The 23405-nt window shown below is 41.0% G+C and overlaps 1 long non-coding RNA gene across 1 annotated transcript; it reads right to left on the reverse strand.

The window, feature by feature from the left end:
* Positions 1 to 3529: 3529 nt before the first annotated feature.
* On the reverse strand, positions 3530 to 5620 carry LOC136067794 (uncharacterized). Its single transcript, XR_010629211.1, has 3 exons — positions 4859 to 5620; positions 4646 to 4757; positions 3530 to 3907 (listed from the first exon to the last, which is right to left on the reverse strand). It is a non-coding gene; the product is annotated as an uncharacterized LOC136067794 (long non-coding RNA).
* Positions 5621 to 23405: the final 17785 nt, after the last annotated feature.

The raw sequence follows: 23405 nt of genomic DNA on the forward strand, positions 1-23405 counted from the left end.
GTGCAAAGAATTAGTCACAGATTGGAGATTTGTGCATCAAAGAAAGGAATGCTACTACAAGATCAAGTCCAATTGGGTATTGGACTGAAGGTTCAACTGTAGGTTGGTATTTCGAGATAGGCCAAGGTAATTGGTAAGATTCCTTATACTTGTAACCGCTTGATTGTTGATTAGTAGATTCTTAGGAGTAGTGAACTTAAAATCACCCAGTAGAGTTTTTGCCTTATGAAAGATTTTCCCCATTTGTCAATAAATCACCATGTCAATTTAATTTCCATTGCATTTAGTTTAATTGGTGATTTGTTGGTGCCTTCACGATTTGCATGCAATTGAACCTAATTAATCAACTTGGGTAATTAAATTAATTAACCGGGGTCAAGCTATCTTAACCCAACAATTTTGATGACTTTGACATAGGTGTAGTCCTTTGTAATGGAAGCTTCACATTCTTAGTCAAACAGACAAACAAAGAAAAATTTAAAACTATTAAGTTTTACAAACAAAATTAAATTCCTTTGTAATGGAGCACTAGAGTTTGTAGAAGGGCACATGGGTGTGGATTATGGTGAAGCATAAGTGAAGGTTGGGAGAACTTTTCTAAGCACTTGTCTTTTGTGGTGGGTGATGGTTCGCATATTCTTTTTTGGCATGATAAGTGGATTGGAGATAATTCTCTTATAACTCTTTATCCTTAGTTACTTGTGTGTTCAGCCAATAAGGAAGCTTGTATTTCTGATGTTCTGAGTCCTCCAATGGGTGGAAATGACAGAGTGTGAAACTTAAGATTTTATAGGGAATTCAATGACTGAGAGTTAGAGGCTTCTTTCTCCTTTCTCACTTAATCCAATCTCGGATTCCTAGAGGAGGTGGTTGTGATAGTCTTTGTTGGAGCCTCAATGGAAGTGGGAAGTTTGACACTTGATCTTTTTAGCATAAGATTCGAGATGTTACCCCTTTTATTTTCCATTGGAAGGGCATTTGGAAAGTAAAGGTCCCTAAAAGGGTGGCTTTCTTTATGTGGACAATGGTTTATGGCTAGATTCTTATTTTGAATAATCTTATGCTCGTGGTCTCCCTTTGGCGAGTCATTGTTGTATATGCTGTTGTAATAAGGAATCTATGGATCACTTGCTGATTTTATCCCCGTTAGCTCATTCTTTGTGGATGTATATGCTTCAACTATTTGGGATTGATTGGGTCATGCCAGGTTCTGTTGCAGACTTGTTATTTTGTTGGCATCATTGGCTTGGGAAACATAATTCCAACATTTGGAATTTGGTTCCAGGCTATTTGATGTGGACTACTTGGATTAAACATAATCGACGTTCTTTTGAAGATACTGCGAAATCTCTAGCCAAGTTGTTAGATTTGTGCCGCCAAACTCTCTTCGATTGGTCTCAGTGTTAAGGTCTCTTGGATTGTTCTACTCTTATTGATTTTTCTTTTGTCTCTTAGAGTAGTTTAATGTTTTTTTTTTTCTTTGTTTTTGCCTGCTCTTTTTCACTATCGTGAACTTTGTGTATCTTTTCATCTTTTCCTTTATAATAATATTTCCTTATTGCCTATTAAAAACAAAAATGAAAGCTAATAAAAAAATTTAGAATACAATCTTACATGTCTCTTCAAGTGTTGAAGTTAAATCTGGATGCGCGTGCACACACACACACACACATATATATATAGTGGCGGCTAAGAATTTTTTTCTGGGGAGTCATTAAGAAATTTAAATTAAATAAAATTTAATAAAACAAAACTTGAATACATCGAGTCATAAAAAAATGCAAATATATGAAATTTTACAACTCCACAAGTTTTCATATTTTTAAATCATTACATTATAGTTCATTATTAGTTTTTATTATCTATTGTCAATGTGGCTAGGCGTGACCATTTTATTTTATTAAGTTTGTATAACATTTATTTATTTTTATGCAGTTATAATTATTTTTATAAAAATATTTTAAACTAAAATGAAAAAATGCAACCCACTAATACTATATTATTTAGGACAAAACTTATATATAGTACTTTAGGTGCTACTTTTAAGTTCCTCTCTTAAAATTCTGCTATATATCTACTTAACTTAAAAAAAATACACTTCCATTCATTAGGAAAAAGCCACATGGCAGAATCTTACGAGATGAATCTAAGAAACAACAACTAAGTATTGTACCTAAATCTTACTCTATTATTTATTAAACACACTTCCATATTCATCCATATATAAATATTACACTAAGTGTCTACTTAACCAATCAAATATTTGAACACTTGTTAACTTTAGTATTTTTTTTCTTCACTTACTCTAAGAGCACTCGTTAGCATAACCCATATATGTGTATGTGTGTGTGTGTATTTTGTTACTATTGAATGGAAAGGAATATTTGGTTTAAAATATTTTCAAAGCAGAGCATTTAATTTTGTGTTGATCCTGATCCTCCCATTCATGGATATTAACTAGAACATTACTAAAGCAGAAGATCCACAAAACAACATCTGTATGGTACTGCATCAGAGGTTTTAAACTCTCATGAACACTTCAAACAACCTAAAAAGAAAAAAGAAACAACAAATCCAAACCTTTAGATTAAGATAACCACTCAAGATTCTACCACACTGAGCATTACATGATTCAGCCTGGCCTAATAGATTTGAAATATTTTGGTTTCTATAAACACATAAATGAGTTGAACTTGAAGCAAATAAATTTGTTTCAACATTAAATTTAATATCAAAACCATAAACTCCCCCCCCTTCCGCCCCACCCCACCCCACCCCCCAAAAAAAAAAAAATCAAATAAAAAGATACAACTGCACGTCTCAATCACCTATGTCTTTTAACTGGTAAATGATATCAACCTTGATTGTTGCAAGGCCTTCTCAAGAGTTGTATTGTCTTGCACTTTCTGTCCAAATCAAGAAGTTCTCCATAGTAAAACCACAAAAGAAAATACATTAAATGGCAAAAACCAGTAACCATAGGAGCAATGTGATCAATAAAAAGTGTTGGCCAAGTTTGTCCCAATACATTCAATTGTGTCACTTTTGTCCTTTAACTTTTGAAATCAAGGTCTCTCAAATATTGATTGTGTCAATTTTATTATTTAACTTTCAAAATCAAGTCAATTGTGTCTTTAAAAGTTGACTTGATTTTGAAAGTTGAGTAATAAAATAACACAATTAAATGTGTAGGACGAAAACAAAACCACCCCCATTGTCAAAGGACCAAAAGTGTGGTTTTGCCATAAAAACTGTTACCTTAGTTAAAACAACAAGGCTTGGCTGCAAGGGAATTCAGTTTTGAATGCATTCTTTTCTTCATAGTTTGTTTGGCAATGTAGAAGAAAGTAAGAAAAAATGGTCAAGAATAATCATAGGTAGAGCATAACCTTTTTTTCTATGAATGATTTTTTTTTTTTTTTTCAAGTAAACAAACTATACAAAAAGCAGAATCCCAGCAGCTAAAAGCCGCAATACCTAAACAGAGCAAGCAGCAAACTTAAATAGCAACTGCAGCTAAACTTACAAATAATCAAACTAAAACCCCTCAGTTATGGCTATCATACAAAATAGAGAAATCCCACTAAACAAAATTTTTAGTCTCTTTACAAACTCAACCTGTGCTTTAATGTCTCTTCTAATCAAAGCAGGATAGCCTCCTCAGACATGACATTGCCGCTAAATATAAGAGCATTTCTTTGAAGCCAAACATTATAATCCACAGCAGACCAAGCAAGTTTGCATATGGTGCTTTTAGAAATTTTACCCTTCAACCTATCCATACTCCATAGAACCACTTAAGGCAAGCTATATCCCAGGGATTTTATTTGACACCACAACTAACTCAAATAGCCACTTTGAGAAAGAATATTCAAAGAACAAGTGCTTCCTACTCTCAAGGCAGCTCCTGCAGAAGACACACATAACATCACCATGAAAGTCCCATATTAATGACCTGTATTGAGTGGAAAATCTATTTCATAAAGCAAGACAGCAAATAAAGCTATGTTACGAATACTAATGCCAGATCAATTTCTGCCACCTCATTTCAGGAAATCTGGTTCTTATATTCTCCGAAGCTGATTTACAACAAAACTGCAAAGTTTAGCGTTCCTCTAAATATGATTAATCTCACAAGTCATAAGCTTCTACTCACAGCATGGCTCAATGCATTATTTATTCTTTAATTAGAAGAGAAAATGGAACTGCACCTAATTGAAATCAAACATTGAAGGGAATTAAACAATGACATACTACTGTTGAAATCTATATAATAAATGAAACCAGGAAATCTTTCTACAGAATACAGTGATACTATCTATACCTTCTACTCCACATTCATATATCATCTATACCTTCAAGATGACTTACAGCTCGCCCAAATTTTATATATAACCTCAATATCATCTTGAATCTTCATTCAAGTTGAACTCAGGTTTTTCTTTTTTTTGGTTGGAAAGTAAAAATATTCAGATTCAGCATACATGGCTAATGTATATTGAAAAATCATCACAGATTCCATCACATTTCCCAATATTAAGAAGTGGATTCACCAAAGAAATGAAAAATGGACATGAAAAACAGAAGCAAAATTTAAATATCTAGCCAAACATAATAATCAATAAAGAGAGAAATGGGGCCTTACTGTCAGCTGCAAAGGTCTTGAGCTATTCAAGAGGACAGAGGTCATTGATATGTTCTGAAACATTGGAGGCAACAACCGAATTTTGCACAAGAACGGGGCATTTGATGCAAAGCTAAACAGAAATTATGCCAGAAGCAGATGAATCAGATCAATAAAAGACATATTATAATAAATGAAAATCCAATTACAAGGTGGAAGAGATGTTGAGCCTACCAGTTACTTCAACAGAAACAGCGGTAGCCAACTGCATTAGAATCAATTAAATACTTATTTCACATATAATAATTTCAAATCCCAGCAACTTGATTTCCCAATGAATGAGACTTCAAATTTAGAGAAAGAGAGGGAGACGAAAGTGACAAAGGCGGCCGAAGATGTAACTAAAGGAAGCATACCTTGTTGTCAAGGTTGTTTTCTGATGGAGCCATATTTCTTTGAAGTTCAATTAAGATGTTTTAATTTTATTTTATGGTAGACACAGATTGGAGTCAGAAACATCGTTGATAAAGGTAAGGACCATTGAACATGAACCCAGATCAAACCCATCATTAGATCCCAAATCTGGCTGAACCAGAGGTAAGAATATTTACCATAATATTGATCACTAAAGCAGGAAATCCATAAAATAACAATTATTTGGTGTTACCTCAGAGGTTTTGACTATAGGAAATCCATAAAATAACAACCACTTCAAACCTAAAAAGTAAAAATAAACAACAAAGCTAGACCTTTAGACTATAGGATCTTTCAAGATTTTACCACACTGAGCATTATATGATTCAGCTTGCCTGGATAGATCTAAAGCATTTTGGTCTCTAAGAGTTGAACATGAAACACCCAAATATGTTTAACATTAAATTTAATATCTTAACAATAAGATAGATGTAAAATATATATATATATATATATATATATAGAAATTGAACAGATAAAATAGGCTTGCACAGCACATAGAAATCTCAATCACCTTTGGCTTTTAACACCAAAAGGATATGAATCTTGAATGCTACTAGACATTTCTCAAAAGTAGTATAGTCTTATGCTTTCCATCCAAATCTAGAAGTTCCCAATAGTTAAACCATATAAAAGAACACAGTAAATGGCAAAATACAGTAATCATAGGAGCAATACAATCAATAAAAAAAGAGTTACTTTAGTTAGAACGTTAAGGTTTGGCTGCAAGGGAATTCAAGTTTGAATGCACACTTTCTTTGTAGTTTGTTTGGAAATGTAAAAAATAAGTAAGTGAATATAATCAAGGTCCTCAAGAAAAATCATTGACAACCATAGCTTTTTTTTTTTTTTTGGACGAACAAACAAATTTATTTAAGAAACAAATTAAAGAATAGATATTATATGTCATCAAACAATGACAATAATTTGGAAAGTACCTTTCAGTGCCACTAAAATAATGGAATCATAAAAATTCTGAATATCATAAAGAATTAATAAACATTGATTGTTCTTTTGATTTTTTATACTCATTTGCTAGTCCATGCTATTTACTCTGCCGAAGGTTTAGGCTCTCAAGTATTCCATAGCCTTAAGCCATTTAAAATCTTTAGAAATTGGCACCTCCACATAGCACACAAGGTGGCCATCCTTTAAGGAATAAATGTTGTCTACAATCTACTGCACTGTACATACAATACAAAATATAATTATACATTTTATTGAAGCTTTTTTTTTTTGATAGGTAAGAAAAAGTTTTATTGAAAAAGGATAAGCACGAAAAATACACAAGGTTCACAATAGTGAACAAATAGAAAAAAGAGATAAAAATAAGCAAACAGACTAAGCTATTCTAAGAGACAAAAGAAAATCCATGATAGTAGAATAATCCAAGAGGCCCCAACACCAAGACCAATCAAAGAGGGTCCGTCTGCATAAATCTAACAACTGATCCAATCATTTCCCCATATCCTCAAAATAACGCCAATTTCGTTCAGTCCAAGATAAACTAAAGTAATATTCAACTAACCATTTCTTAAACATAACTCTATAACCATTTGTAATATAAAAAAGTAAACATGTATGGAGCTAATTGATTCAAAAATGATCTCTCTCTCCCTCTCAAGTCAAAGAAATTCAAAACACCCTTTTATTTCTTTGATTCTCATTATTAATTGAAAACGCATTCCATTGATTCTCAATTAAAAAATGAAATCTGTTTTCCAAGTCGCATAAATTTCTTTGATTCCCATTTTAAAAAATGGAATATTGCGGTTTCCAAGTCACATAAATTTCTTTGATTCCAAGACACATATCATTTGGTAAGAACTAAGAAAACGAATGATTAGGTGGAAAGTAAGGATGCATTCCCTTGAGCATAGCTTGTACAATGTGTTCTGAAAACTTCACAATTGCCCACGTCCTCTATTAGAAGGCCTACGGCAGTAAAATAATGAGATGAATTATAAGTTAGTAAATGAGATATCCATCTGTTTTAAGAGACCAAAAGTTCTAACACGAGAGTGGAATGGACTGTTCCAATATATATCTTACATTTTACTTCCTAGAATATCTTTTCTGGTGCATGTACCTCTCTAAGACTCTAATTCTCTTCACCACAGCGAGATAAAGCAGTACTAATATTATTCCTTATAGATATTGTTATCAACCAATTCTAAGCTGATTAACAAACTGAATATCAGATTAGTTCAAATCCACTGAAACATTCTACCTCCACAACGTTTCTTGGTTAGCAACCAGGTTCATGACATCAGCCAACATTATTGTGAGTAGGAAGAACAAATGGAATTAAATCCAAAAATTGGAATTAATTACTTTTTAAGTTATATTTTTTAATATATTAACATATTTATTACTTAAGTCGTCATATAAGACCTAGGAATTTTTGTGGAGGATGAAAAATGGTAGTGTTGGTATACTTTGGTAACTATATGGTAACTCAGCCTCACCCCCCTCCCCCACCCCTCCCTCATCCTATCCACCCTCCTCCATCACACCTTCACTCCCTCCCTCATCCATCACCATCTTATAACTCAGCCTCACCCCCCTCCCTCACCCCTCCCTCATCCTATCCACCCTCCTCCACCACACCTTCACCCCCTCCCTCATCCATCACCATCTTTTTTTCCTTTTTTGCTGCCCTTCCTTTTTCCTCCTCCCCCCCATGCTTCCCTCCACTGTTTGGGAGTTTCAAATACCCCTATCCCCCCTCCTCCATCACTGCCTTCCCCATTCCCACCTCTTCAGGGGTCTAAACTGCCTAATCCTGCACCTTTAGCCATACCAGATATCCCCACCATAGAAACTCCACAAAATATCCCTCCTAAACCTCAATCCTCGGTCCATGGGGGCAGTAAGAGGTCATTTCGTATTGATGCCAAACCTTTTTCTTTATCTTTTGATGGGGGGCGGTCTGATTCGTATGCTTTACATGAGACACATCGGGATGTTAAGAGCTCTATTTAGGTTGGACAGGGGTATGGAGTGGATCCTTACTTGTCTCGTCGATATACGAGACTGGGTGCCTGGTTGAGCTGTACTCTTCAAGAGATTTAGGGAAAATGGGAAGTTGTTAGAGTTCTGTGGGAGATCTAACAAAGCTAGACTTTTTGTAGTTATTGTGGTATATTTTGGAGGGTCTAGGAGAGGCTGTATCATGATACCAGCAAGCTCCAATCGTGCAGGTTGGTCTTTGTTTCAGAGAGAGTTAAGGTATTTTTTCTCTGGTGCAAAACCGATTACTATGGCTGAAGTATCCTCCAAAAATGGAGGTGGAGGCGGTCAGTCTACTAGTGGTGGCCGAAGTGGGAATTTTATGTCTGCTTTGGTTAATCAGCATAAAATCAGAATTTTGAAAATTTTGGAACAAATTTGGGGAAGAACGTGATTCATGGAGATCCTATAGAAATTGCTTTTGTTAAAAATGGCAGTGTTTCAGTCTTAAATGGCAGACCCACACAAGCATTTAATTTTAAGTTGACTCCTGCTATTTTGGCTTTGAGAGTGTGCAAGCCTGAGGGTGGGAGACGTATGGTGACGTGTCTGGGTGCTAAGAACTTCAGATGGCCCAAGGAGTTAAGTGGTGGGCTAGAAGCTACAAAACATACAGGTGGGCTTGTTAAAGCCCAACCCGTGGCAGATCCTAAAGGTAAGGATAAATGGCTTTTAGCCCAAGTTCATGAGCTGGAGACTGGGGATCTGAAGCCGATACATGGAAGGGTCGGCGAGAGCTCGAACTATGTTGGGTGCACGCGGATGGAAGATTTCAGTGCACTGGGGGCTAAAACAAACATGGAGAGAGTGCGTAGCTTCTCCATGTTGGATCCTAACTCTAGCAAGGTTGTTTCTTCAGTGATAACAAGTTCTGATGTCGAGGAAATGCATGGTGAGGCACTACTATCCTCTAGGGTCACCGGAGACATGTTGGTTACCCTGGCAATTACGACGATGGAGTCTCCAGTTCTAAAAAATGGGTCACAATCTCACCGTCATCAGTGCATGAATCAAAATCGTTTTCCCCCTTTGTTTGAGCTGGATAACGAGATGGGTACTAAGTTTGGTGAAGGGGACGATCAAGATGAGGTTTTTAGTGAATACCACGAAGTGGTGGTACAGCCGAGGTTAATGGATACTATTGGGTTTAGTCAAAATGATTCTGAGCTTCTTTTCCTGCCGTGGGACAACAATGGAGCCGATAACTATGGTGGTGGTAGTGGGGTGAAAGATAATTGTCTTTTGGAGTGTAATCCTTGGTCTCGGTGGGATCCCAATATACTTGGTGAGGTGGTGATGGTTCAAGATGATGCAAGAGGGGCTCAGGTGGCAAAAACTGAACCAAATTCAAGTTGGGTGTCCCTGCTGATGAAAGATTTTTGTACTATGGTGGGTTTTCCTATTGTGAAACATGAAGCTCAATGTTTGGCTTTGTTTTGCCTTCTTGAACAGGAATGTCTCAAGGTGATTGATGATAGGGTGCCTAAGTGACCTGCAAACTCAGGGACACGAGGTCTTAGGGAGCTCAAAGGGCTTATTTCTAATGTTAATTATGATGGTGTCTATTCTAGGAGTAGGAGCAGAGCTCCTTCGAATGCTGTGGGGGTTGTCATTAGTTTTAAATGACTTTATGCCTACTTTCTTGGAACGTAAGGGGGCTTAACAATCCCCAAAAGAGAGAGGTTTGTAAGAATCTTCTAAAAGAGTGGAAATGTGATATTGTATGTTTTCAAGAAACAAAAGTAGCCTCTATCGACACTGCTTTTGTTTGAAGTTTATAGGGAAGTCCTTTCATTGATTGGGATGCTTTGGATGTTGTCTAGACTTCGGGAGGGGTCCTGCTGGTATGGGACAAAAGGGTTTTTGAAAAGATGGATGTAATTATTGGACAGTTTTCTGTCAGTATCTTGTTGAGAAGGGTGGTGGATGACATTGTTTGGGCTTGTACTGGTGTATATGGCCCCAATAATGATGGATAGCAGTCTATTTTGTGGAAGGAGTTATTACGGGTGCGCGCTAGATGGCCCATGGCATGGTGTTTAGTAGGAGGTTTTAATATTATCAGGTACCCAAGTGAAAGACTTGGTTGTGAGTCATTCAACCCTGCTATGTTTGTATTCTCAGACTTTATAGAGTAATTCTTTAGTTGATTTGCCATTAAAGGGGGCTTCCTTTACATGGTTTAGAGATTCTAGTATCCCCTCTATGTCAAGAATTGACAGGGCTTTGGTTTCTCTAAATTGGAAGGAACATTTTGAGAATGTATCCCAATGGGTGCTTCCTCGTGTTATTTCAGATCATTGTCCACTTTTGTTGGAAGCTGGTGTTGTTCGACAAGGCCAAAGTGCCTTTAAATTTGAAAACATGTGGCTGCAAGCTGAGAGTTTTGTTGATAGAGTTCGACAATGGTGGAATGGTTATAGTTTTATGGGCTCTCCAAGTTTTATTTTGGCACAAAAGTTGAAGGTTTTGAAAGTAGATTTAAAAAAGTGGAACAGAGAGGTGTTTGGTGATTTGGCTTTTAGAAAGAAGAATTTGTTGACTGAACTTATGGGTTTAGATGCTAGAGGGTCTATCGAATGAGGATCAAATTTGTCATATTCAGCTCAAAGGGGACATAGAACATTTGGCTTCTCTTGAGGAAATTTCCTAGAGACAAAAGTCTCGTGCTTTGTATGTGAAGGAAGGAGATAATAATACTCGTTTCTTTCATAGATTAGAAAATTTCCATAGAAATGCTAATCAAATTAAGAGGATAGAGGTGGATGGTGTTCTTTATGAGGATGAGTCTGATGTGCGCTCTTAGTTAGTTCTCTACTACTAGGGGTTGTATGAGGAAATTGAGGTGGGGCGCCCTACTATGGATGGGTTAGATTTTGCTTGTATTGAAGAGGAAGAGAGGTTGTCCTTAGAGAAGGATTTCTCGAAGGAGGAAGTTATCCAAGTCTTAAGGGAGATGAAGGGTGATAAAGCCCCTGATCCTGATGGTTTCACCATGTTTTTTTTTTTTCACAAATGTTGGAGTGTTATGGAAAAGGATGTCATGGATTTTTTTGATTATTTTCATCGACACTCTGTATTTGAACGATCTATGAATGCTTCGTTTCTCACTTTAATTCCTAAGAAGTGTAATGCCGTTAATATTGAAGATTTTCACCCTATCAGTTTGGTGGGTAGTGTGTACAAGCTGATATCCAAGGTGTTGGCTAACAGGTTGAGGGCGGTTTTGGATAATCTCATCTCTGAGACTCAAAATTCTTTTGTTAGCAGAAGGCAGATTCTAGATTTAGTGCTCATTGCCAATGAATGCCTAAATAGTAGGTTGAAGAGCCAGTTAATGGGTGTGGTTTGTAAGCTTGATATTGAAAAGGCATACTACCATATGAATTAGGAGGCCTTGTTTTATCTTTTGGGGAGGATGGGTTTGGGTTGAAATGGAAGGGGAGGATTAAGGCTTGTGTCACTTTTGTCTGATTTTTAGTCCTGGTAAACAGTTCCCCTTAACATTTTTTTGGAACCTCTCGTGGGTTGAGACAAGGTGACCCATTATCCCCGCTTTTGTTTCTCTTGATTATGGAGGTTTTCAGTAGACTTTTGAGGAAGATAGAGGAGAGCAATCTTATTCGAGGCTTTCATGTGGGAGCAGTGAATTCTGTCGGTGTGCATATCTCCCATTTGTTATTTGCTGATGATGATGCCGAAAATCTCACCAGTGAGTTGCACGATGCTTCGTACGCTCAAAACGACACCTGCACAACAAAAAAGGGAAGACCTAATAGAGAGCACCGGTGTAGTGCCGGCCAAATACCCTCCGAAGGTCAAGTTAGAACTTCTTTCAACTCTAGAGTGCTAGAGAGGGGTTAATTATGCGTACCTCGGCCTATGAGGGTATTGGGGTTTTTATAGTAGTAGAGGGTGAAACCTTCTTCCTTGGGGTAGAAGTCTTTTCCTTATAGGAATCCTCATAAGCGTAGATTGCGGGATCCTTTCCTTATAGGATTCTGATATTGGGCGTGGAACGCAAGCAACTTCCTATGCGTGGTGGCCAAGTCTTATTTTCAACAAAGCCGTCGGCCTTAAAACCGTCAGCCTTTTCTCTCCCCTTCAGCCACGTTGGCGTCACCTTCTCGCTCAAGGAGCTTTGAATAACCGTCGGTTAGAGCCGGAGCCTTCAGCCCCAGTTTATCTTGGTCCCGTCAGTGTGACCCCTGTCCGTTACCCGAGATTGGCCCGTCAGCCCAAACTTTGGCTGACGGGTTAATCTCATGACACCTGCTATGATTATTCTTCCACATCAGTTGCCCCCTACTCCATATCTCCGTCGGCTATACCTGACGAGTTATGGAGTTTGCATTCGTCACTACCTGCCACTTTGATCAAGAGAGGAATTATTACTGCTGACACTTTTAGTATTAAATGCTAGGACAGGTGGCGTGCTTGGATTGGCTCCGCGTCTGAACGCGGGCGTCGCTTCGTTTTCCGTGCGTTTAACTTATATATATGTGGCCCCCCCTTCTTCCTATTTTTACTATTTCATTCACTTAATTCCTGGAGAGCACATCCGTCGGCCACATCTTGTCACCTCTATCAATGTTCCTGTCGTTGCTCTTTCAACCGTCACTCTAGAACTTGTAAGTTTCCCTTCCTTTCTCGCATGCTTTCAATTTCTTTTTTAAAGTGAGGTCGTCATCCTAGGTGCTTAGTTTACACCCGTCACTTGTAGGTAGATGTCGAGTGATCAGTCGTCGGTCCGCGAAGGAGCGGGCTACGACGAGGTGTTTGGTTCAGGCTCAAGTAGTGAGTCTGAGAGTTCCTCCTGGTCGTCAGAGAGGGAGACGTCAGCCCATGTTGCCGTCGAAGATATAGAGGGTCAGGGAAACGGCGGCCAGGAGGAGGAAGTAGGCAAGGGGAGTGAAGTTGATTTAGGAGGGGGAAATAGTGACNCAGCGAGCGTTTGAAGAATTGAAAGCTTAACTCTCTTCCCCACCATTGCTGAGTCCCTCACAACCAGGAGAAGAACTCTTTCTATATCTTGCTGTCTCTTCGGCCGCAGTCAGCGCCGCCTTGATCAGAGAAGAGGGGAAAATACAGAAGCCGTGTATTATACTAGCCGGGCGTTACACGGGGCTGAAGAAAGATATCCACCCATGGAGAAACTTGCTTTCGCGCTAGTTACAGCGGCACGAAAACTGAAGCTGTACTTTCAAGCTCACACAATTATTGTCTTAACCGACAGGCCGTTACGACAGGCAATGGGTAGCCCGGATGCTGCCGGGCGCTTGACACTCTGGGCAATAGAACTGAGCGAGTTCGACATCCAATATCGCCCGCGCACCGCTATCAAGGGACAGGCTGTGGCAGATTTCATAGCAGAATTCGCGAATGGCGAGGATAAGGGGCAGAGGAATCCCCGCAGTGGAGCATACATGTGGATGGATCCTCCAACAGACAGGCCGGCGGAGCCGGCATCGTACTACAGTCACCCGAAGGAGACACGGTAGAGTGTATGGTCCACCTCTCATTCCCCACTACCAACAACGAGGCGGAGTACGAAGCTCTGATAGCAGGGCTCGACCTCGTGAAAGCAGCAGGAGCCGAGAAAGTAATCGTTTACTGTGACTCCCAAATCATAGTTAACCAGATAAGCGGGGAGTATGAATGCAAAGGCGAAAGAATGAAGAAGTATCTGGAACAAGCAAGAAGGAGAATGAACGAGCTGAAGGTCAAAATTATACAGATCCCCCGGGCGAAAATGAGCAAGCCGACCGCTTGGCCAAAGCCGCCTCCGCCGAACACATGGTCGCCATTAGCAGTACACTCTCCTTCACGCAGCTATCTCCACTCATCAGTGTGGTCGACATACAGGAGCTCGATCCCCAGCATGATTGGACCACGCCGTTAACCTCCTTTCTGAAAAACGGCATACTACCAAATGATAAGAAGGCAGCAAGGAAACTGAAGGTTCAAGCGGCAAGGTTTGTCCTAATCAGAGATGTTTTATACAAAAGAGGTTTCTCCCGCCCCTACCTACGATGCTTAGGTCCTGAAGAAGCAGATTACGTCATGAGAGAAGTGCACGAAGGAATCTCTGGAAACCACTCGGGATCAAGGTCACTGGTACACAAGTTAGTGCGAACTGGGTACTTTTGGCCAACAATGCAGAAGGATGCCGAGGCTTATGTAAAGGCTTGCGACAAATGCCAAAGGTTTAGCAACATCATCAGGCAACCGCCCGAAGAACTAACCCCAATGACGGCACCATGGCCGTTCGCTCAATAGGGGTTGGACATTATGGGGCCATTCCCCACGGCAATATGACAACTGAAGTTTCTAGTTGTCGGTATTGACTACTTCATGAAGTGGGTAGAAGCTGAAGCATTGGCCACCATCACAGAAAAAAACGTACGGAGCTTCATCTGGCGATGCATCATATGCAGGTTTGGCATTCCAAGAATCTTAGTCTCGGACAACGGGAAGCAATTCGACAATGACTCCTTCAGGGACTTCTGCTCGCAGTTAGGGATACGGAACCACTACTCCTCCCTAGCCCACCCCAAGCCAATGGACAGGTCGAAGTTACAAACCGGTTCTTGCTCAAAATCATCAAGACCTGGCTTGAGGGGCAAAGGGCATATGGGCTGAAGAATTGCCAAGCATACTATGGGCCTACAGGACAACAGTAAGGACACCAACAGGAGAGACATCGTTCTGATTAACGTACGGAACGAAGCGGTCATCCCAGCCGAAGTCGGCCTCACAAGCTACAGGGTGCACAACCATGACGAAAAGAGGAATGACGAGGCCATACGTTTGCAGCTTGATCTGGTGGACGAAGTCAGAATGGCAGCAGAAAAGGCTCGCGCGATACCAGGATCGCATGGCAAAAATTACAACTCCCGGGTCAGACGCAGAAACTTCCAAGAGGGAGACCTCATTCTAAGAAAGGTTATGGGTGCAGCAAGAGACCCAATCCAAGGAAAGCTCGGCCCAAATTGGGAGGGACCCTACCGAGTTACGGCATGGCAAAGGAAGGGCACCTACCATCTGGAGACATTGGACGGACGAAAGCTACCACATCCATGGAATGCGGAACACTTACGAAGTACTACCAGTAGGAGCAACAAACACCTTTCTTTCCGGAATAAGACTTCAATTACCTTTTTAAGCATCCTTTTTAAGCATCTGTTACAATAAGCCCAAAGGGCAGTTCTTTCCTACTTATGTTTTTGCTACAATAAGCCCAGAATGGGCAGATTTTGTTTCTAGACTACCTTTTATATTAATGCATAACGATAAGAGTACTCAAGACAACAGAAGTCTACTTACAGATATGAGTCTACTTACAGATATAAGATCAAAAATAACAAAGTCCAAAGTTGGACAAGTCAAAAAGCTGACAGTCTAAAAATGGACGAGCAAAACAGCCGACGGTCTAAAGATGGCCAAGTCCAAAGATGGACGAGAGGCTGGCGGTCTAAGTGACCGAATCCAAAATTGGACAAGCCAAAAAAGCTGACGGTCCAAAAAGGACGAGCTAAAACGGCCGACGGTCTGAAAATGACCAAGTCCACAATCATTTCAGCTCTCAAGCTGACGGTCCTAAAAGGCTAAAAATTGTCAATCATCTCAGCTCTTAAGCTGACGGTTTAAAAAACTGGCCAAGTCCAATCATTTCAGCTCTCAAGCTGATGGTCTAAAAGACTGTTGTCAAGCCCACATCATTTCAGCTCTCAAGCTGACGGTCTAAAAGACTAAATATTGTCAAGACCTCAATCACCTCAGTACTCAAACCTACAGTCAAAATTAAGGACTGAGTGATTAAACCAGGTACAAAGAAATCAAATCCACAAAAACTGACGGAATTCATAAACAAATAACGTCATCCTTTAGACTGACGGTCTTAAAAGGCTGAATCTATCAGCCCACAAATAAACAAGTCCATAAGGCAGACGACCTTATCACAAGATTTTCTACAATCATTAAAGCAAAGAACTGACGGATTTATTAGGCAAACGAAACCGACGGTTTATAAAAGCTGACGGTATCCTAAAAAGCCACAATCCTGAGTTCATGCTTTCAAATCAAAACACAACTTTAACAAACCAAGTAAATAACCACATAGCCGGAAGCGCTGGCGTTATGAATAAAAGCCCAAAAGGCATTTAAAAGGCTGTCAGAATATTACATATTGAGGCCCAAGGGGCACTTAATAAAAATTGTTTGCTACATAGCTTGAAAAAAAATAGAATGATGATAAACAAAAAATAAAAACGTCACTTCAAAAAAATTTTTCTATTTGGCGGCAGGCTCCTTTTCGTCAAGCAGCACCATAGGGGGAGTGGCTGCAGTCATCGGAGGTTCGCAGCAGGTTGGGCCAAGACAACCCCACTCTCTCCAAGAGGGGGGGAATCGACCGAGTCGTCAACACCAGGGTGACGGCATCTGTCGCAGGCGTCATGGCCGGCGTCATCTATGTTAATACCAGAGAGGTCCAAATCGGAAAAGCTGACGCCACCTGTTTAAGACAGTCGTCGAATCCCGTGCCATAATAGCTGCCACAGGAATCGATAAAGGCATCTGACGCCTTGAATTTCTCAACAGCATCAGCCCCTACCGTCTCCAACTGATCATAAAGAGCCGTCAGCTTTCCTTCTATTTCGAGCCGCTGACGCTTCGCCTCTTCCAACTCCGCCTTCACGTCTTTCAGCTCAACGTTAAGTGTGCGCACCGCCTCCTTATACTGAGCCTGTTGGTCTCGCATATTGGCGTTGGCTTATTACGCGAGCGACGACCCCCTCCTTGGCCACGCACCGTTCCTGCAGCGCCTTCTCACAAACCAAAGCCTAGAAAATGATATAACCGTCAGTTAGCAAAAGAAAAAGTTAGGCACGTCAGTCAAAGAGAAAGAAGTAAAACTGACGGCTTACCGCGAGAGGTCGAACAAGGCCGACGACCCCAGTTCTTCTGTCCCTAGCTGAGCGCAAGGATCCATGTCCGTCGGCTTTATGAGTGCTTCGATGGCCTCGACGGCAAAGTCTTGTGCATCAGCAGGCTCTGAGGTCCCTGCAGGACGGGACCAGAAGAAGTCATAACACCTTTCCCAGCTCCATGGCCCGACGTGGGGGGCGAATTCACGGAGTGACGGCTGGTCTCTTCGGCGGACGAATGACCACTCCGTCAGTCGTTTCTCTTCTGGGATCCCTTGGCGACGGTCTTGGGGGCAGACGTAGACGTCGCCTCACCCTTCGCCTTCTTCTCCTCCCGCTGACGGGCAGCGCGGCCTTGATCCGCTCCTTGGCAACATCCATTTCTGCAACAAAGACAAACAAAAAACAAACATAAGGAAAGCCAACGACTATAAGTATGAAAGCTGACGGATAGGTAAAGGACTCACGGTGACGGGCAAACTCTTCCAACCTGCGGCCTCGGGCGTTGGTTCAGGACCCCCACAGTATGTATAAAGAGTATCGAGGGTAATCACGTCCCGGCACGATCGCTCTTCTATGGGTATCCCCAGAACCCGACGGATGAAATCCTCTTGCTCGTCAGTTATTGACGGACGAGCGAAAGCTGAAAAAAAAAAAAAAAAACTTGGCAGCGTTAATATCTTTTCAAAGGAAAAGTGAAATGTGGCAAACTGACGAGGATAAAAGGTGACGACTAAAACCTGACTCCTTAACAAACCCCAAGTGTTGTCGAAACAACCAAAGGGAATCGTTTCCCATTCATCCTGACGGCACACCCAGTCCGTCCCCTCTACGAAAAAGAACCTACTCTTCCAGGCTCTATTGGAATCTGGCATTTCAGACACCAGCCTTAGCTCCTTCTCCCTAACGGCAAAATGATACATCCTCTTGATGAAGAAAGGTGCCGAGGTCTATAGCAATAGAAAAATTCATCCAAGGTCAGCTGACGGTGACCTCCGCTTAGGCGACCCCACAACACCTCGGCACTTATAAAAATTCTCCATGAGTTTGGGGCAATCTGACTGATCGATATGCCAAGATAATCAGCCAGCTGACGGTGCAAAGCCGTCAGAGGCAATCTCAACCCGGCAGCAAACATGGCGTCATACATGCCAACGTCTGCATTCCTTCCCGTATAACATTTTTCACCCTCCATAGGTAGACGGATGGGAATATGATCAGGAATTTGAAAACGGGTACGTAGTTCATTGAAAATTTTAAGCGTCATCTTTGGAAGAAATTTATTCACAGCCCAGTCCTTGGGAAGGATGAAGGGACGACTACCTTCAGGACCTTCAGAATCCCCTTCACTAGACTCCTCGTCGCCTTATCCCCGTCACTATTTCCCCCTCCTAAATCAACACCCTCCTCCACCACACCTTCACCCCCTCCCTCATCCATCACCATCTTTTTTTCCTTTTTTGCTGCCCTTCCTTTTTCCTCCTCCCCCCCATGCTTCCCTCCACTGTTTGGGAGTTTCAAATACCCCTATCCCCCCTCCTCCATCACTGCCTTCCCCATTCCCACCTCCTCAGGGGTCTAAACTGCCTAATCCTGCACCTTTAGCCATACCAGATATCCCCACCATAGAAACTCCACAAAATATCCCTCCTAAACCTCAATCCTCGGTCCATGGGGGCAGTAAGAGGTCATTTCGTATTGATGCCAAACCTTTTTCTTTATCTTTTGATGGGGGGCAGTCTGATTCGTATGCTATACATGAGACACATTGGGATGTTAAGAGCTCTATTTGGGTTGGACAGGGATATGGAGTGGATCCTTACTTGTCTCGCCGATATACGAGACTGGGTGCCTGGTCGAGCTGTACTCTTCAAGAGATTTAGGGAAAATGGGAAGTTGTTAGAGTTCTGTGGGAGATCTAACAAAGCTAGACTTTTTGTAGTTATTGTGGTATATTTTGGAGGGTCTAGGAGAGGCTGTATCATGATGCCAGTAAGCTCCAATCGTGCAGGTTGGTCTTTGTTTCAGAGAGAGTTAAGGTATTTTTTCTCTGGTGCAAAACCAGTTACTATGGCTGAAGTATCCTCCAAAAATAGGGGTGGAGGCGATCAGTCTGCTAGTGGTGGCCGAAGTGGGAAATTTATGTCTGCTTTGGGTAATCAGCATAAAATCAGAATTTTGAAAATTTTGGAACAAATTTGGGGAAGAACGTGATTCATGGAGATCCTACAGAAATTGCTTTTGTTAAAAATGGCAGTGTTTCAGTCTTAAATGGCAGACCCACACAAGCATTTAATTTTAAGTTGACTCCTACTATTTTGGCTTTGAGAGTGTGCAAGCCTGAGGGTGAGAGACGTATGGTGACCTGTCTGGGTGCTAAGAACTTCAGATGGCCCAAGGAGTTAAGTGGTGGGCTAAAAGCTACAAAACATACAGGTGGGCTTGTTAAAGCCCAACCTGTGGCAGATCCTAAAGGTAAGGATAAAGGGCTTTTAGCCCAAGTTCATGAGCTGGAGACTAGGGATCTGAAGCCGATACATGGGAGGGTCGGCGAGAGCTCGAACTATGTTGGGTGCACGCTAATGGAAGATTTCAATGCACTGGGGGCTAAAACAAACATGGAGAGAGTGCGTAGCTTCTCCATGTTGGATCCTGACTCCAGCAAGGTTGTTTCTTCAGTGATAACAAGTTCTGATGTCGAGGAAATGCATGGTGAGGCACTACTATCCTCTAGGGTCACCGGAGACATGTTGGTTACCCTGGCAATTACGACGATGGAGTCTCCAGTTCTAAAAAATGGGTCACAATCTCACCGTCATCAGTGCGTGAATCAAAATCGTTTTCCCCCTTTGTTTGAGCTGGGTAACGAGATGGGTACTAAGTTTGGGGAAGGGGACAATCAAGATGAGGTTTTTAGTGAATACCACGAAGTGGTGGTACAGCCGAGGTCAATGGATACTATTGGGTTTAGTCAAAATGATTCTGAGCTTCTTTTCCTGCCGTGGGACAACAGTGGAGCCGATAACTATGGTGGTGGTAATGGGGTGAAAGATAATTGTCTTTTGGAGTGTAATCCTTTGTCTCGGTGGGATCCCAATATACTTGGTGAGGTGGTGATGGTTCAAGATGATGCAGGAGGGGCTTGGGTGGCAGAAACTGAACCAAATTCAAGTTGGGTGTCCCAGCTGATGAAAGATTTTTGTAATATGGTGGGTTTTCCTATTGTGAAACATGAAGCTCAATGTTTGGCTTTGCTTTGCCTTCTTGAACAGGATTGTCTCAAGGTGATTGATGATAGGGTGCCTAAGTGACCTGCAAACTCAGGGACACGAGGTCTTAGGGAGCTCAAAGGGCTTATTTCTAATGTTAATTATGATGGTGTCTATTCTAGGAGTAGGAGCAAAGCTCCTTCAAATGCTGTGGGGGTTGTCGTTAGTTTTAAATGACTTTATGCCTACTTTCTTGGAACGTAAGGGGGCTTAACAATCCCCAGAAGAGAGAGGTTTGTAAGAATCTTCTAAAAGAGTGGAAATGTGATATTGTATGTTTTCAAGAAACAAAAGTAGCTTCTATCGACACTGCTTTTGTTTGAAGTTTATAGGGAAGTCCTTTCATTGATTGGGATGCTTTGGATGCTGTCTAGACTTCGGGAGGGGTCCTGCTAGTATGGGACAAAAGGGTTTTTGAAAAGATGGATGTAATTGTTGGACAGTTTTCTGTCAGTATCTTGTTGAGAGGGGTGGTGGATGACATTGTTTAGGCTTGTACTGGTGTATATGGCCCCAATAATGATGGATAGCAGTCTATTTTGTGGAAGGAGTTATTACGGGTGCGCGCTAGATGGCCCATGGCATGGTGTTTAGTAGGAGATTTTAATATTATCAAGTACCCAAGTGAAAGACTTGGCTGTGAGTCATTCAACCCTGCTATGTTTGCATTCTCAGACTTTATAGAGTAATTATTTCGTTGATTTACCATTAAAGGGGGCTTCCTTTACATGGTTTAGAGCTTCTAGTATCCCCTCTATGTCAAGAATTGACAGGGCTTTGGTTTCTCTAAATTGGAAGGAACATTTTGAGAATGTATCCCAACGGGTGCTTCCTCGTGTTATTTCAGATCACTGTCCACTTTTGTTGGAAGCTGGTGTTGTTCGACGAGGCCAAAGTGCCTTTAAATTTGAAAACATGTGGCTACAAGCTGAGAGTTTTGTTGATAGAGTTCGACAATGGTGGAATAGTTATAGTTTTATGGGCTCTCCAAGTTTTATTTTGGCACAAAAGTTGAAGGTTTTGAAAGTAGATTTAAAAAAGTGGAACAGAGAGGTGTTTGGTAATTTGGCTTTTAGAAAGAAGAATTTGCTAACTGAACTTATGGGTTTAGATGCTAGAGGGTCTATCGAATAAGGATCAAATTCGTCATATTAAGCTCAAAGGGGACATAGAACATTTGGCTTCTCTTGAGGAAATTTCCTAGAGACAAAAGTCTCGTGCTTTGTATGTGAAGGAAGGAGATAATAATACTCGTTTCTTTCATAGATTAGCAAATTCCCATAGAAATGCTAATCAAATTAAGAGGATAGAGGTGGATGGTGTTCTTTATGAGGATGAGTCTGATGTGCGCTTTTAGTTAGTTCTCTACTACTAGGGGTTGTATGAGGAAATTGAGGTGGGGCGCCCTACTATGGATGGGTTAGATTTTGCTTGTATTGAAGAGGACGAGAGGTTGTCCTTAGAGAAGGATTTCTCGAAGGAGGAAGTTATCCAAGTCTTAAGGGAGATGAAGGGTGATAAAGCCCCTGATCTTGATGGTTTCACCATGGTTTTTTTTTTCACAAATGTTGGAGTGTTATGGAAAAGGATGTCATGGATTTTTTTGATTATTTTCATCGACACTCTGTATTTGAACGATCTATGAATGCTTCGTTTCTCACTTTAATTCCTAAGAAGTGTAATGCCGTTAATATTAAAGATTTTCACCCTATCAGTTTGGTGGGTAGTGTGTACAAGCTGATATCCAAGGTGTTGGCTAACAGGTTGAGGACGGTTTTAGATAATCTCGTCTCTGAGACTCAAAATTCTTTTGTTAGCAGAAGGCAGATTCTAGATTTAGTGCTCATTGCCAATGAATGCCTAGATAGTAGGTTGAAGAGCCAGTTACTGGGTGTGGTTTGTAAGCTTGATATTGAAAAGGCATACGACCATGTGAATTAGGAGGCCTTGTTTTATCTTTTGGGGAGGATGGGTTTGGGTTGAAATAGAAAGGGTGGATTAAGGCTTGTGTCACTTTTGTCTGATTTTCAGTCCTGGTAAACAGTTCCCCTTAACATTTTTTTGGAACCTCTCGTGGGTTAAGACAAGGTGACCCATTATCCCCGCTTTTGTTTCTCTTGATTATGGAGGTTTTCAGTAGACTTTTGAGGAAGACAGAGGAGAGCAATCTTATTCAGGGCTTTCATGTGGGAGCAGTGAATTTTGTCGGTGTGCATATCTCCCATAAGGTAGGCATTGTCTTGTTTTCAGGCTTTTACAGGTTTGAAGGTCAATGTTGGGAAAAGTGAGATTGTCTCTATTAGAGAGGTGAATAATCTAGATGCACCAGCTAATATTCTTCAATGTAGAGTGGGCAATTTGTCTATGAAATATTTGGGGATGCCGTTGGGAACTTCTTTTAAGACAACTTCAATTTGGAATCCCATTTTGGAGAAGACGGAGAAGAAATTATTAGGGTGGAAGCATCTCTATTTATCTAAGGGTGGTAAGCTCACAATACTGAAGAGTATTCTCTCAAGTCTTCCAATGTATTTTTTATCTCTTTTTACCATTCCTAAAGCTATGGCTGCTAGATTGGAAAGTATTCAGAGGACTTTTCTATGGGGGTCTTCCGAAGGGAGTTTCAAATACCCTTTGGTGGCTTGGAAAAAGGTATGTCTACCCATGGAATTGGGCGGTTTAGGGATAAGAAGTGTGGTGTCGTTTAACCAAGTTTTATTAGGAAAGTGGCTGTGGAGGTATGGTCATGAAATTACCCATCTTTGGCGGAGAGTAATCTCCACAAAATATGGTGAGGGCCAAGGGGGATGGAATTCTAAAGTTTGTAGGAGGGCTCATGGATGTGGTCTTTGGAGAAGCATTCATGAAGGGTGGGAGAGTTTCTCTAAGCATTTGTCTTTTGTAGTGGGTGACGGCACTCATATCCGCTTCTAGCATGATAGGTGGATTGGTGATAATACCCTAAAAAACCTTTACCCGGAGCTCTAGATTTGTTCAACAACCAAGGATGCTTGTATTTCTAAGATTTTGTGGACTCTAGAGGGGGGTACTGTTAGAGTGTGGGATTTAAGGTTTTATATATCTTTTGAAGACTAGGAG

Source organism: Quercus suber, unplaced genomic scaffold (assembly GCF_002906115.3).
Source record: "Quercus suber isolate HL8 unplaced genomic scaffold, Cork oak 2.0 scaffold_85, whole genome shotgun sequence".
Lineage (NCBI taxonomy): Eukaryota > Viridiplantae > Streptophyta > Magnoliopsida > Fagales > Fagaceae > Quercus > Quercus suber.